Source organism: Aythya ferina, assembly GCF_964211825.1.
Source record: "Aythya ferina genome assembly, chromosome: 3".
Lineage (NCBI taxonomy): Eukaryota > Metazoa > Chordata > Aves > Anseriformes > Anatidae > Aythya > Aythya ferina.
The window spans coordinates 4,037,501-4,053,959 of NC_140298.1; the positions used below are offsets into that span (position 1 = coordinate 4,037,501).

Below are 16,459 nucleotides of genomic sequence, written 5' to 3' on the forward strand. Positions count from 1 at the left end.
CCATTCCAGTTTAAACTCCCTTGCTGATGCCCCACACAATAGCATTCAGCCTCCCATCTCCGACAAAGTACCTCAGCTGGTGCTTCTCAGGGACGCTTCTCCCATTTTTTTGGTGCCTGAGAGCCATCCTTTCATCCCTGGCTACTGCTACCAAGGCGGTCACATCGTAACAAAAGTTCTTCTTATTTCCTACATGTACGTCCTTGTGCTTTTTCTTATTAAGTTTCGCTTCGTGTCTGTCACTCCAACCCCCAAGGCCACCCACTTTCTTTCCTGTGCGTTCAGGTTCTCCTTTCTCACTGGCAATGTCTCCAAACTTTGTCAACTCCAACATTTCATTAGCACATTCCTAATTTGTGCTCCAAGGTCATTAATGAAAATGTTAAATAAGATGAGTCAGACTGATCCTTGACGAACTCCACTAATGAGCCCTTCTCCTGCCCTGTGCTTCCCCTTTCACAATCTGTTGCTGTCTCCCCTTTTAGCCATTCCTCGCCACTCTCACACGAAACCCCGTCTCTACCCCTTAACTAGATGTTTCCCATGTGGCATTTCATCAAGTGCTTCACTGGAGTCCAGACAGATTCGATCTACGGCATTTCCTTTGTCCAGGAAATCAGCTATTTAACCAAAGAGAGATGTCAGCTTACCCTGGTGTGATCTACCTTGTAGAAATCCAGCTGGAATTGATCCCACTCTCCGGGAACTTCTCTGCCTTTGTTTTTCTCAAGAACACACCCTAAAGCCTTATAATAATATTGAAGTTGCAGCAAGAAGCCTTTAGCTCCCTGGATTGCTCTTCCAGGCCCAAACTATATATATTTGCTCTTCAGTTATGTGCTATATCACCTGTTTGATATACCTATTAAAATATTTGCTGTCATTTCGTATTTCCGGCACATCCAGAACGCTGGAGGAACCTCAGCTCACACAGAAACGTGTGCCTTATCAAATTACTCAACACATTTTAACCCATAAATTAGTCATTCGTTGCGATGATTCGTTCAAAGATTCGATATTTAAGATTTATTATTCAGGCGCTGTGATGAGTAAACCTACCACAAGTCACATGGTATCACTTCCCGAATTATTATTATGCACTCAAATTGCATGCCCTGACATTAGTGAGCTCCACCTGAAACTGCTTTGTTTGCCCTGTTACAAATGAGTTTAAGATACTGATTAAAATACTGGTGTTTGAAAGCCTGGAAATTATTTCCTAGGAACAGCCAAAAGGGAAGGGAGAGGGAAGAAGCCCACCTGCAAGTAGCAGTGGAAAGGTGATGTGGACTCAGGTAAGGCAATATTTGGACCACAGCTTACTGAAATCATCATCTCTACCTGCACTCTGCCGTGTCCAGTTCTGGGCATCTGGACATAAATCTGTATTTTTACCAGTTAGAAATACACAAACGTTAGCAGTACAGGGACATTGCTCATTTTAAAAGCAAAAATTAATCCTTTCCTACTTCAACCAAGGGAATTTATTCTGCTTGGGTTGGGATGTGGTTTTTTTGTTTGTTTGGTTGGTTGGTTTTTTTTGTTTGTTTTGGTTTGGTTTGGGGGGATTTTTTTGGCCTTACTTCGGGCAGGCAGGGCTGGAATTGCCCCTGATTTGCTCTGAGGTGGCTGCACCTGAGGTCTCACCCTCGCTGGGCTTGCTCCGAAACCCTGCTGCCGCTGCCCTTCCCTGTGCTTCCCGGGGTGCCCACGGTCCCTCTCAGCAACCACCTGCAAGAACAGCTGTAAGAATATTCCTTCTGGACACTAACTCACTCCTTTGATGCTATTAAATAAATGCCAAAAAAATAAAGAATAATCTGGAAGGGTAGAAGCCATTACGGACAAGGGCTTCCATCCGCTGCGTATTCTCAGCGGCACTTGCACTCCCTGGCGAAGCAGAGAGCTGGCATTGTGCACTACAGCTCTCGTCAGGACAGGGACAATAGCTTTTCATGCACATTTTATCAGGATTATAACTGCTGCACCACATATAGAAATGTGTGATAAGTGCATTATCAAAATTATAACTGTATTTTAATCACAGCGTAACAACCTCACCCAACATCCCTCTACAAGGAAAGCAAACCCAATAATGCCTAAGTCTGAATCTGAATTTTGAGCCCTCCGTGAGTGGTTGAGTGGGTTCAAAATTAAGTAAAATGAGTTTATCTATCCCTATTTCTATAATAATACTTAGCACTTAGCACTTCTCATCTTCAAAGCACTTTACAAACATTAACTAATTAACTATTAATTGGTAAATTTGAAAAGGTTGATAGGTGAGGTGAGTTTCGGATAAGACCCAGCAATACGGATGTTTAGTTTATCTGTGAATTACTTAATCATTAGTGAATCGTAGAAATTAGAAATGAAAAAGACCTATGGGGTCACCCTGTCCAGCCTGCTGCCATTACAGGATTTTCCCTTACAATATATTCTCAAGTGCTTTGTCTAGTTTAATTAGAAATTATCCAAGCAATGGGGCTTCCACTGTTTCCCTTGGGATACTCCTCCTTAGTCTAATGTATCTTTCTGGTAGGAGGTTGTAATATTCAACACGAGGTTTTCCTTGCCATTTCATCCCATCATTTCTATGTATGCCCTCTCGGACCACTTCAAACAATTCCTATGCATTTCGATTACATGCAGAATTTTTCGCTTGCTCCTCCCTGGGTGGGTCTGGCCCAGGGCCACCAGATACTGGAAAGGATCTACTCCTGAAGATAGAAAAGCCAGCTTTTGTTGGCACTGAAGTCCAACTGCAGCCTGAGCCATACTGTAGATTAAACCACCTTAACCTGCTTCTCTTTAGAAGGTGATTCCCACGTACCCAGAGCTTGAGTATCAGCCTGGGCACATCTCTCCTCCCTCCCTGCCAGCACAACCAACATTACTCCTCCTCCATACAATTTACACAGACCTCTGAGCATGGTCCTCTGAGCATGTAAACTGATTCTCACTTCACTTGCCCGATGCCCAGGGACTTCAGATGCAGTTCATCAGCGCCTCAGTACAGCTGCCAAAGCACCAGATGAGGAAGAAGGGGATGTGCCTGTGACACTAAATGTAATGCTCCTTGGGGAGAAGAAAGTTTTACTTGGATAGCTTCCAGACTTCAAAGGGAAATCAGTAGGGTCGCCCATATGCTCAAAATCAACCCTGTTTTCGAGTCCTTTGTGGGCCATGAGCAGATCTTTTCAACACCTCGGAGAGAAGAGCTAATTCCCTCGTTTCCAGTTTTCAGAGCGACTGTACTCTTGACCTAACCAGAGCCCTCCTTTCTCTCTGACGCCCAAGCAGCCAACACATGGCTCTTCAGCCCCATGCCAGCCCCAGCCCAGCACTGAGCATTTCATGTTCAGAGAAACAAAGTCCAATTCTTTTCAACCAAGAGGTGCCAGAAGATAGCCCTCCTCCTCCCCAAGGCCATTGTCATGCTTCTCCGAATCCTGGCTGCCTTACCTCACCTTATACACTCACTTTGCTATGGCCAGTCAGCTGCCTTCGGGTACCTTTCCAGTCCCAAGTAACCCAGGGTTTCCCAATGTCACTAGCTCCCTACATCGCATCATCCATTTTCTATGCTGGAAAACCACAGGAGGATGTGAGATATGGACACATCAGTTGGTCTATTCAAAACCAGTCTGGATTCCTGAAATAGCATCATAGGTCTTCACCTAAGACAAACAAGCCTGCTAGCTTGTCCAGATGATCCATACCATACAAGACAGGGATGATTTGAACTTTGGACAAGCTTTTTTTTTTTTTTTTTTTTCCCATTTCCTAATGTAAAATCTGTGCAGCAAAAACCTAAATAAACTCCAGCTATGTAGTGAACAAAGACAAACATCTGTCAATCGTGTGAATTCCCCCCAGACTACTGTAACAGATCACTTCTGGTCAGTTTACTGCAACAAAAATAAAGCTGAGTATTTTAAGTTCTAAAAATACACAAACAGAAGTAAATATACTTGACCTGAGACAGTCAGATGAGAAGCCAGGTCATGCTGTTTTAATTTGTTATGACCCAAAAAAAGCTGATGAAAGCTTTTACAAGATTGCATCGAGGTCCCTCTCTATGGTAATGCCTGGACCAGCCGTGATGTCCCTCAGAGCTACCCTGATCTACCGGGCAGGGGGATAGAAGCATGAACCAAGACCCTCCAGACTGTGCCAACTCCTGCAGCAAAGAAAGCTGTGAGTACAGAAAGGGAAACCTAAAACTGTTTCCTCAGAGGACATCTACACTTCCTCCACTTGTGCTGCAAGTCGCTTTCCTCCACCAGCGATGGTAACAGCTCTGTTAATAATTCCAAAAGTCTGCAACAATTTGAATCCAAACTTTGAAGCCTTTTCTTGCTTTGAAGAAGATATACTTTCAGTCGAGGGGGGGGAATGAAAGTGTTTTTTCTTTTTTTTATAAAATGACATGCAAAACAGTACAAGTTTGAAGACGTATCAGCAATTGTTGTGAATGTTTTGTAGTCCTTGATTCAGTATTTACCTGGAGGGACAATCTTCACTTCACAGAAGTCATCATCTGCCTATCATTTTTCCAGCGTCTGGTACTTAAAAAGTAGTCAATTTGACTTTTACTTTTCAAATTACAGAAGAAAATAAATGTTCTCCTTTCTTGTACACCACAGAGGCACATAGCTAACAGTATTAAATACCGACAATTCAATTGCAAGTTATTAGCATTTTTATTTCATTTCCTAATTTGAAGGGAAACTATCTTGGAAAAGAAAATTTTGAAAGAGACCAAGCATACACAGGAATAAACTTCATTGCTTCTCCATTGAAAAATTCTGTCTCACAACAGGGGTGAGATTTTACAAAGCAGTTAGTGATGTCTGGGTGCTTCGTTTGACAACTCATTTCAGGAAGCGCCGCACACAGCCCACCTGAAAGCAGGGTTGCTTTCGCTGTCACATCAGGCTTCTAGAAAGAGATGCCACCAAAACCAGCGGGCTCCTTATCATCACAAGAAATCCCAAACCTTCATGAACCTGAATAGCGTAATGGACTCTTAATCACGTGAGGATAGGTGGCAGAGCCTGGCTGAGTTTTTTCAGACTGGTAACGGGGATAAAATTACATTCATGTATAATTAATACAGGCTCAGTCATTTCTACAGGAAGATATTTTTCAGTCAGATATTCAAATAGCTGAGTTTTGATTTTCACTGGTGCTAAAACACATCCCAGAGATGGGAAAGACAGAGAGCTTACACCATGGCTCAAAATAAGAAAAAAAAAATAAAAAAGAAAAAGAAAAAAACCCTTAAGTGTCAATATATACACTTTTGTAACATAATTTTATATGTTGAAAAACAAACTAACCCCAACAACAACTACCAGCACACTGCAGCCCCCAGCACACCCAAATATTTCCAAGGCTGCTCTTGCAGCAATTCGATGCTCACACGGACACCGTCCCCCCTCAAAACCCAACTTCTCATTTGGTCTGGTCACATCTACACCGGCCCCTCTGTGTCCTTCCCAAACCCGTCCCCCCGCTTGGTACAACCAGGAGGCGAAGGGGACCCTGGTGACAACTGCAGTGGTGGCCCGGGTCACGGCTGAGCCGTGCTGGGGGCGAGGGTGCAGGCTCTCCCCAGCGTGTGCCCGCATTGTGCTCTGCTCCTGTCACTTCTGTTGGTGGATGGGACTGACTCCCTACGTGTTTTTTTTTTTTTTTCCTCCCCTGAAAATCAAAAAGCGGTTCATGAGTTGGTCGAGAGCCAGCAAAAATGAATAGTAATGAGCCAATTTCAATAGAAATAGGCTCATTACCATGCCAGCGGCTGATAAAACCAAATGCTCTCAATTCTCTCCAGCAAACGAGGTGCTGTAGGCAGTGTCCACCCTCCTGCCTGCAGGAAATAACTCACAATTTCAAAATTAAAAGAATCAAAATACAAGTTGGAGTTTATTCCTATGTTCATACCTACGTCCCCCTGCAGGGTCGTTTCTAACTAGCTGCCAAAAAAGCTCAGACACCGCTCAGAGTCTTTTTCTTGAAAAGAGAAAAAAAATATTTTCTGTACATTGTTCACTCCCTGAATGGTAATGGGAAATCCTGTGTAAACTCCAGCAAAGGAGACGGTCTAAGGAGCTCCTTTGAATTCAGCACATTGCTCCGTTCACAACAGGAGGCTACAGGTATTCTTCAGAGTGTCAGAAACCTACTTGCAATTTCTCAATTGCAAGAAAAAAAAAAAAAAAGGAAGGGGGAAAAAAAAATCTCCTCTAAACCAAAACCCCAAACCAAGCAAACATAAACCTCTCAAGCCATAAAACAACCCCAAAATGACAGGAGGGTTGTTGATAACCGAATTAGATGATTCGGAGAAACAGAGAAATGATTTCCCATGCTCCTGATTTCTCCGCACATCACCTGACAGTGGTAGCATACGGAGAGCTCAGTTCGGTCTGCCTTTTGCTGAAGACCTAAATCCTTCTATTTTTACCCTAAAAGTGATTTGGTCCCAGAGACTATAGGCAGGAGATGAGCAGGAGAGGAAGTCTGCCTGGCAGAGAGCACCTGAGTCACGCTAAGCCAAGACGCGCTGCCACCGCTGCTGGATCTCCAGAGGAAGGATGGATGGACAGACACCAGGATGTACAGCCCATCCCCACGCTGACAGGCTTTGATGGGGAAAATGAGGGGAATTGCCTCTTTTTCCTCCCATACTTCACAAGGGAAGAAAGCAAACCAAGTTTCAGAAGAACAAACTCAGTACTGAAGTGAATGGAGCACGTCAGAGACATTTCTGAGGCAGAGCAATTAGCAGGGCAGGTTTTTGAAACAGAGGGAATCAAGCAGACCATAGTGCTACCAGGTGGCTCAGGTTTCCCCTTCTTCATTTTTGGGGCAGGTTAAGCATTTTGTAGGCACTTCTTTCTCCAGATTTCCCCTCCTGAGCAGACATGGTCCCCGCTGCCTCCATTTCCACCCTGAAGCCACCACTTCTCAACCATCTGCTTGGTCAAGCCAGCAACACTTAGCCTTCAAAATTATTTTCTCTTCTGCCATAAAACCTTGCAAGTCTTTCCATTTCAGCAGCTTGAGAATTTTAACTATCCCCTCTTTGCCCTGCCAGCCATTTAAGCCCTGAAACTACAAGCGGGCTGAGTGGAGTACATCATCTGTAAACTCGACTTGCCTAGTCAGGGGGTCTGGGGGGCTTTCTGCAGCACTGAAATAGAGCCTTTTAACACTGAACGGTGCAAATTGTCCACTGGGGACAACTTCAAATGTCTCTACAATGCATATTTCGCAGTGCTTACTGGCTGGCTCCGGCTGAGCTGCTACTACTTATTTAGGAGCCTACAAAAACTATTTTATAGATTTTGTTTTGCTAGAGTAAATATTAAGTTTTAAATACATTAAGAAAAATCAGCACAGGAAGAGCAGCAGATTAAATAAACCTTTCAGAGAGACTATTTACTTTGTATTTTTATTTTTTTTAATGAACTCCTTTCTCCGAGGTCAAGACACTGACATTTTAGTACACAGAGGCTTTAAAAATGAGAATGCGCTCTCTCACACACACGCTTACTGAAGTCAGCTCCTCTTGTTAATATTAAACTTTTCTATCTGGTTATGACACTGGCTGATATAATAAAGCAGTGATAGTCTTATTATTCAAGCACTGCTCTGATAAATTATCTACACTAATTCTGGAGCCAAAGCTGTCTGGTTCCAGCTGGTGTTGCTTAGATCTGCCTTAAGTCATTAGGAACCAGTGGAAAACTGTTTTTTGGAGGCCAGACCTGATCCCTTCTTGTCCCTAGAACATCCGTGTATGTGTGTGCTCACACTTGTACAAAACACATCCTCACTGCTAATCTGCTGCAGTTAAGGCTTAATGGGAGTATTTTGGCTTGTGGGGGGCTTTTCTCCCTTGATGTCTTCTCTTTCCCTTCTGCTACCTGGGGAAGGCGATGCACTGTAACTCAGCATCACCAGCAGTGCCATGCTTAAAAATAAAAGCAAGCCACAACTAATTCAGTAAGAGATACCCTTGTTTAGCTACGAGATTTTGAAGCTAAGCCTCTCTGCATGCTGGTAGGACTGATGATGTAGCCAGGACTTTCCCCAGACGCCCCCTGCAATCCTTCACGCTGCCAGTATTCATATACACACTTCAGATGCGTGCATACAAGGACGATTTCTCCTGGCACTTGCCTGATGCAGAAATTCACACACAGCATTACTGCAGAGAGGTTTTACAGCTCGGCTGATAGACACAGATCCTGCACAGCAGCCGTAGGTCTTCACCTTCAGGCCCCTGTGGAGTGGATGGAGCCGTGGTGCCAGAGGACCATGCAAGTTGAGATGTCTCTGGTCAGCCTGCACGTTCACATGTTACTCTGTCTTGCAAAGTCTGGGTCTGAAAATAACTGCTAGGTCATCTAACTCAACTCCTTGCCAGCACAACTCCTTTCTCAGTAGATCACCTGGTCTGGTTTTAAACATCCTGCAGTTACAGCCTAGTTGGACACAAGTCATTGGGCTCAGTGTAAGAGTAAATGGATGAGGTCCTGTGGCCCACACACAGGGGGTGATCAGAGGGTCCCTTCTGAGCTTCAAACCTGTCAGTGTCTGAAGCAATGGAAGGAGCTTCCACCACTTCATCCTGGCAGCGACTCAGCTGCCTCAGGCATCCCTCCATCAGGAGTTTTCCTTCCCAATATTCAGTCTTGACTTCACTTCATTTCATCCGGTTCTATTTAACCTTCATCTCCCTTCCCCTCTTTGTACTCCCCGGGCACCCTGTGCCCACATCTTTCCTTCGTCACTCTTCCCCTCCAGCCCCAATGCCATCCATGCATATTTGGGTTCTTTTTTTGCTGCCAAATCTCAGCACTACTTCCCATCACCCAAGGATGACCTCAAGGCTTTGCTGGAGGCTCTAACTGTATTGTGGTGGCTGGAATGTTTTACCACATTAAAACTCTTCCCATCATTCACTTGTGTTTCTCGTCTTTCAGTTCTCCCTGTATCATTCCATACTTGCAGCTCCTCCCCATTTTATATCATCCACAAGTATATTCCTTATTCCAGATCATTAATGAAGATGTTAATTAACACGAGAGCTCACGCTGCTGCAACTCACCAGAAGCCTCTTTGCAACTCCACATCTTTCTGCAGCTTTTGCTGTTGTTTCTGGTCCATCAGTCAGGGTCTGGGGAACACGGTGCAGCTTGCACTCCTGCAAAAGCCAGAGAGACAGGACAGAGCCATGAGGAGGGTTCAGGAATGCCTCTTGCTCTCTGACAAAGCGTGTCCATCCCTGCCATCCTCCTGCCGTTCGTCAGTTTGCCAGCTGGAAAATGGGAGCAACCTGACCGGCGGGGTGGGACGAGATGTTGTGGCTGGTGTGTGGCACGCTGCAGGAGCACCAAGTCATGTTGGCAGCATCGCAGTTAGCTTCTCTGACAAAATATCAATCTCCATTACTCAGGTAGACATGAGAGCCTTAAATTCACAAAACACACAAAATTAAGCAGGAGATAAACTTCCAGATGGGGTTTGAGAAAAGAAGGCAGGTCAGATGGGTAGCCCAGGAAATCTGCGCGATGTGCACATGTAAACGTATGCCTGGGCACATACATGTATGAAGAACTGTTGGTTCCCCACCGTGATTGAGAGGTTATTAACACTAATAGAAAATTACAATTTGCTCAAGTTTCCCTGGAAGCATTGCTTAAGAGAGCCCAGCCGCTCACCCAGCATGCCCCTCTATTCCAAATTGTTTTATACGAGCCTGCTCACAAACAGACTCAGATTCCTCCCCAGACAAAACCCACACGAGCGACGCATTTTTCCATGCTCCAAGTAGCTTGTTTTCGCCTGAGTGCAACCCTCTTTAAAGGAGCAAACTCTCTTTAAGGAAGCAAAACCTTGGCAGCATCCAGCATTTCCTCCGCTCTTTGAAATCAGCCCCGGCAGCACCCGGGACGCAGCCCTCCCAGGTAAATTATCAAAAAGCAGCTTGCAAGGGAAGCGCTTGACTGAGGCCTCTAAATACTGCTGTTTTGTTGTGTTGTTTTTTTTTTTTCCACCGCAGCCCGAAACAAGCCCTTTTTCAAGGGAAGAGGAGTCAGGAGGAAAGGGCAGGTCGGCAACCCGCGCTCAAGGTCGCGGCTGTACAAACACCTGCTTGCTTGCCGCTCGCACCTGCGCGGCCTCGCAAACAGCCCGGGCACGGCTTTGTCAATACAGCCCTCTGCCCGGCGCCGCGGGGCAGGCGTGACCTCGCTCCTGACTTCAACGAAAGGCAATGAAAGGAGAGATTTTGCTGCCGGCCCCAGAAGGTCAAGCTCCTTTCCCTCGAACATCGTACTTCTGAAAGGACTAATTGGGCTCGAAAGATTGCAGGTGTCCCGCCGAGCGAGCGCTGCAGCGCGAGCTGAAGGATGCCTACGGAAAGCGGTTTCTTTATGCTGCCCATGGGTTTTCGCCCTGGACACACACAAACACACAGACAGACTGAAATAGCACGGAGAGCACCTGGGCGATTTTTCCCCCTGGGGCGGTCGGCTCTCTTCAGTGGATCATCATTTTGAAAGGCGCTTTTTGGTGGGTTTTATTTCACACTAACCAGCTTGCCACCAGCTAACTGCCAGGTATAATATATATGCAAGGGTGAACAAAGCTGTTTGCTCGCCTCCCTCCCCCTGCCCCTCGTTTTGTTTGGGCTTTGAATTAGCGTCAAGTTTATTTAAAGTCTTACGGCTCTCCCTCCCTGCTCCTCCGTGTGCAGCAGAGGCCGGGAGGAGGAAAACCCCATTTAGCGAGGTGCTGAGCAGGTGCTGAAACCGCGAACATCACGGCCTCCAACAAACCCGAGTCCTCTAGCACAGTGGGAAACGTGCCATAGCCAAACACCATTAAGCTTTTCCCAGGTATTTGCTCCTTATCCAAGGCCAAAGTTCACAGCCATCACCACGCCTGTGCCCACTCCCTGCACCCTGCTGGGGCTCCCCGCACTCTGGCAGGGGAGAGGGGAGAGATTCTTTTAAAAATCTCCTTTGAGGTTGAGTTATGTTTCCAAGGCACAGCATTTGCTGAATGAAGCAGGAGGGGCAGAGGGCACAGCGAGCTGCCCCTTCAGTGCGGGCCGAAGCGCAGGAGAGCCACCAGCCATGCAGGAGCATGGTAATTACCCTTGGAGCAGGTAATGGTGTCACCAAGCCACCCCGAGACCAAGGATTCAACACATGACTTTCAGGGATGCTCCATTCCCCCTTCCCCATCTGCAAGAGAAACATTTACAGAAGGTTTGAGCTTTCCCCTAAAAGCCTGGCGTTTCTGCTGTCAACGATACATGCCACCCCGTTGTGGACAACAAGGACGTCCCGCTCCTCCAGCCCCAAGCCCGTGAGCACACCAAAAACATCCAGTGCATAAAGAGAGGTGGGCACGGACTGACAAACCTGCCAAGGAAACCTGCGTGGTAGTGGTGCTGGAAGCCGAAGAGGAATTTACCTTTGTCTTTCACGGGAGCTAATTAAGGCAGAATCCCCAATCCTGATGTCAGGCCAAACAGAGGCGGCTGCTGCCGCACCGGGTGCCATGAAAGCCCTCCTTAATTGCAGCCGCTACTGCCAGCATTCAGGCCAGGGCTTTAGTGCTCTCAAAGGAAAATAAACAAAAGTGCTCCTAGAGGCTTAAAGATGCTGAGGAGAGGCTACAAGAACTTGAATCTCTCCCTTCACAAGCTTGGATTTAAGCTTCCATCCCCATCAAAAGGTAGCTGCTGGGTTACAGCCCTCAGATGTTCTCCTGGAGGCACCAGGTAGGTTTTTAAGAGCCACAAAACCTGTATGGCAGAGCCTCCACTGATTTGACAGGAACTCCTGTGGAGTTTCTAGGGCTCAGGTAATTTGGTGCTCATAAAGAGGGGCAGAATTAGTGCTTTGAAGGGGAAGTTTATGCAGAGCATAAGCACAAGATGGGCACTAGCAGCGCTGAATTCCCCAGGCAGCCCTACGAGCGTGCTGCTCCTGACCTGCTGGAAACTTGTTCCAGCCAGCAGACCCCCAGCCCCGTTCAGCTGAATTCCCTGACTTTGTCTTCAGCATTGCTGGTGTTCAGTGCCAGCCCACCCTTGTTATTCTGGGGTCCTCGTGGGACAGAAAAATGATCCCCGAAGGATCTGAAAGAAGCCTCAGAAAACTAAAATCACGTGCTGGCACTGACCCCAGACAGGTAGAGCCATTTTTATTCCATTGGAGTAGAAAGCAGTGCTCATAGTAGAGCTCTACCTTATATTTCACATCATTTCAATAAAAAAGCCTGTTGTGGTTTCCACCATGAGACCAATGGGCTATGTGTGAGGACAGCCTCGTGACAAAACTCACCCCGAGGTGGCCGAAGCTCGGTCTCCAAAATGCCGCTACAGCTGCATAACAGAGCGCACTCGGTTTCTTTCGCTCCTGGCTTCTCTCCCCTGCCCTCCAAAGGAAACAAAATTCAGCGTGATAAATGGCCACCTTAAACCCATGTAATCATTGTAACGCAACGAAAAGAGATTTGCTGGAGCTACTTGAGGCTCTGAACCTGCAAGCGCAAGGTGGAGGCAATGGGAGAGGTGACAGAGCCACCCGGTGCAACCCGGCACGGGCACACCGTGACCCGACGTGCCGCGGGGAGCCGGGCCGGGCGCCCCCTCACCCTCTGGGACTGCCTCGGCACGCCTTCCAGATCCGTCTTGACTAAAAGCTCCTCGTCTGGGAAGCCCAGGAAGCAAAGGAGGGCAGACAAAGGGTGGGGAAGCTCCCCAAAATGTGCGTGCTTGCAGCGGGCTGGATCTCCCAGCTGCTCAGATGGCGAGGATCTCAGCTGGTGTGGGAGGGAGTTCACTGCTGGCTTCAGTTTTACGCACTCAGCTTTCTCCATCAACATCTCATCTCTCTGAAAACTGGAGTCTTTTGGAAGAAAAACTGAAGAGCTTTGCATTTTGCCGTTCGGCACAAGCCTGTGCCCCCACACAAGCAGGAATCACAAATTGTCCACTTCCTTCCCAGGCACAAAAAAAAAAATCCTTAGCTGAGCCAATGTGTTTTTTTTTTCCCATATTTAATAATTTGATTTTGAAGGCTAGTCATATCAAAGAGCAAAATATTCAATATCGTTAATTCAGTTTTGCAAAATATATTCTTAATTTTAAAATGATTTTGCTCGGAGTGGTAGTGTAGTAATAAAGCAGGTATTGACCAGATCTTATTGATTGCGCAGTCCTCGGGCAAGGAACACTGACCTTGCTCACACTCTTATTGCTTACGCTTTCCCTGGCCTTCTTCATCTATGCCCGCTCAATAATATATTATTAATATATATTTTTAGCAAAAACTGTATGTTACAAGGTTAGGGCTTCTCTTAGTGATTTTTTTTTCCTGTGCTGCTCTGCCTTTGGGGTTCTTCAGGGAAGAAAAGATTTCGCAACCAACTTGCTCCCGGGCTGGTGTTCACAAACACCTTTAAACAAAGTTGCTTTGCTGATTTGATGGAAGCCAGGCACACTTTTCCCTTCCCCTTTTAACTGAAAGATTGTTCAGTTGTCAGTCCCTTATGGGACCAAAATTCAGGGAATAAATACAGCCGAGGGAAGAGCTATATCTCAGGTGCTTAAGGGAGAAAGATAGCAAGTATTTCAAGTGAGATCAAGAGTTAATAATGCAATTTAATTGTTGATCGTTCTTTGCAGATAATTATAACTGATTCGAGGGCTTGATTCACCATTGCCTTGCACTTGAAACAGTCCTCTACACCTACTCGAGGTGGGATTAAGACTGGGGGACGGATTTGCTGGCCCTGCCTGACCACGCTCCCCCGCGGGGATTGCCCTCTCAGCACGGGCACCGTCAGGCCGCCGTCTGAGCAGGACCCAGCACCAGCTCAGGCCCCCTGGTTTGACAACACCGAGCTCCCCAACACCACAGGAGTATCCAAACGCTGTGAGAAACGAGCAGAAACCTGCTACAGGCTCCCTGGTTTGCAGGGAATTCCCACCAGGGCTGGGGAGTGCCAGCAGGGCGAGAAGAGGGGAAATGATGTTCCAGCAAGCCAAGGCTGTGAATCCCCATCTCCTCCCCATTTCTCCCAAGCAGCATTACAAGGGGCCACGCTAAGAGTGCTTTGCAGCCACCAAGCTCAGACCAGACGCGAGCTCCAGCACTTCGTTTTGGGCCTATGCCTTTCCACCAGTGCAAAATTAGATATGGAAGTAGAAAAGATGCATCTAAAGTGATGCACCCATCCAGTTTTGTTCACAGGATTTTATCTGTTATTGACCAACTTTTATTAGGCGCAGGAAAAAGAAACCTAAAGCAAAATATAAAAATCAACAGAACGAGCAAAATGAGATACCGATTTGCAGAACTTGCACGGGGAGGTAACAGGGCAGAAGCCTACAAACCAGGCTGTCTCTGAGGAATAAATGTAATAAAGCGTTTGCAGATCAAGGTCCTTAACAGACTGTTAAACTTGGACCCTTTGGCTGCTTAATTCTGCAACCCACCTCTTTTCTTCGTGCATTAACAGAAGGTATCTGGAAATGAAACCAAAGGATCTGCCGTCTACCTGCAGGACGCATCGCATCTTGTTGCTGAGCCCACGCGCTGCACTGGTATTTGCATGTGCAGCTTGTCACTGGGAGCCGAGTGCTCAATGATACTTTTGCATGAATGACACTACGAAAAAAAAAAAATAAATCGTACCGCATTGTATTACCAGCCATTGAGGGCTCCTTTGTTTAGTTTGATAATATTACATGTTTAATAAAACACTGTTGAATTTTGATTGCATCTTGTGAGCACAGTCCTTTATCCTTTCGCCAGCTGGCTGATACAAAAGCTTATTTTCTTTTTAAAGACGTCCTAATTCCCAGTCTCCATCTCTCGCTCCGCAGGCGAGCGGGGAGCACTGGGAAGGCAGGGCGCTCGGCGGGGAGGCGTGCGGCGCTGCCAGCACCCAGCCCTGCGGCCAGGCGTGCTGGGAAGGCACCAGTGGGGTTATCCGTGCCCCTGGGATGAGCTGGATGAGTGGCAACGAGCAGCACTGGTGCGAGCTAATTACCTCTCCTTGCATCAGTGCGAGAGCAGGAGGACACACAGGCTGAGCCCGCAGCTCCGGCTCCTCTGTCGCGTTGACATCCTCCAGCCAAAGCGATCAGCAAGTTCACCTTGCATTGCAGCCACATCGAGCACGATCGATTAACTCCTGAACTGTAAAAAAAAAAAAAAAAATCATAAAACTCTCCTTCTCGATCAGTTTGCATGAAAAGGCCCCTTCCAATGCTCAGGGCGGCTCGGGCTGCTTCCACTGGCTCCTTCAGTATCTGAGGAGCCGACATCCACCCTACAAATGTGCCACCACCACATCTAACAAAGCCGTCGCACCAGGCACTGCCACCTTCATGGACCCATGGCAGGAATTGTCAGCCCCTTCCCTGGGACCAGCCAGAAGGTGGCCATGCTGGGATCTGGCCCCTGGGGTCCATTTCCCATCCAGAACTGGCCCAATCCCAGTACGCCCCAGTTTGCTGCAACCTGGGTAAGTAAAATGCTCCCGCCACGAAGTAGAAACGTCTCAGTTTGAGCACTTTACAAAGGCTGCTCCCCAAAATCTAGCAAACCAGATGCCCAGAAAGGACTTCCACCAACATTTCCCTGAAACAGGAAAAAAACAAGTGAAAACATCCTCTTCTCCACTTCTGGATCTGGCCCAACTTACGCGTGCCTGGGGCCTGCACCTAAGATTTCTTGAGGTGAGGAGAGAGTTGGCTGGATTATAGGAATACAAATTGATAAATTTGGGGTGGATTAGACGCACAGCAGAATATAAGTTTGTCTTGCATTAGCATAACTGTGTCATGAAAATGTAGATTCGGAGGCAGAGATTATTTGTGGTACTGTTAATATGTTGTTGCTATAGCAAAAGATGTACACAATATTTACACTGTATTTGACCACATAAAACATGTCGTATACAGACACAATTTTTCATTAGATGAAAGAGAGCCAGAGGGCTCTTCATGCTGCCAGTGCTCGCGCTCCTGATTTTTCCTTATTTTTTACCTTCCAGAACAAATACACTTTTAAACCATCATTACTGTATTTTGAACAGTTAATATTTCATATCGTGACATCGCTGCTCAGAGGTAACAGGTTTAGTTGATTACTATTTGTTTATAGTGCCGGAGAAACCTACAATCATAGAGAACATAAAAGGATTGCAATTAGATCTATTGGTTGAGAGCTGCACTTCTCTGACCCACTGTAAAGTGCTTAGCACTATCAAAGAGATAATGCCTACTTGCAGCTGGCACATCTGTACATAATAATATGAGCTACATTGACACAGCCACTAAAGACTGCCACTACCCTCTTTAACTGGAAGCAGAAAACAGATCATGCTTTTAAAGAGTGTATCAACAAAAACC

The 16,459-nt window shown here is 46.5% G+C and overlaps 1 long non-coding RNA gene across 4 annotated transcripts in view; it reads right to left on the minus strand.

Annotated features, from left to right (window-relative positions):
• Positions 1 to 16,459, minus strand: part of LOC311434341 — a 226,897-nt gene that overhangs the window by 130,587 nt on the left and 79,851 nt on the right. For 2 of the 4 annotated variants that reach the window (XR_014691402.1, XR_014691406.1), the window contains exon 2: positions 9,128 to 9,223. This is a non-coding gene — a long non-coding RNA (uncharacterized lncRNA). Of the gene's footprint in view, positions 1 to 7,446; positions 8,502 to 9,127; positions 9,224 to 15,093; positions 15,243 to 16,459 lie in introns of those variants that run through there. The other 2 variants (XR_014691408.1, XR_014691407.1) reach the window with 2 other exon arrangements.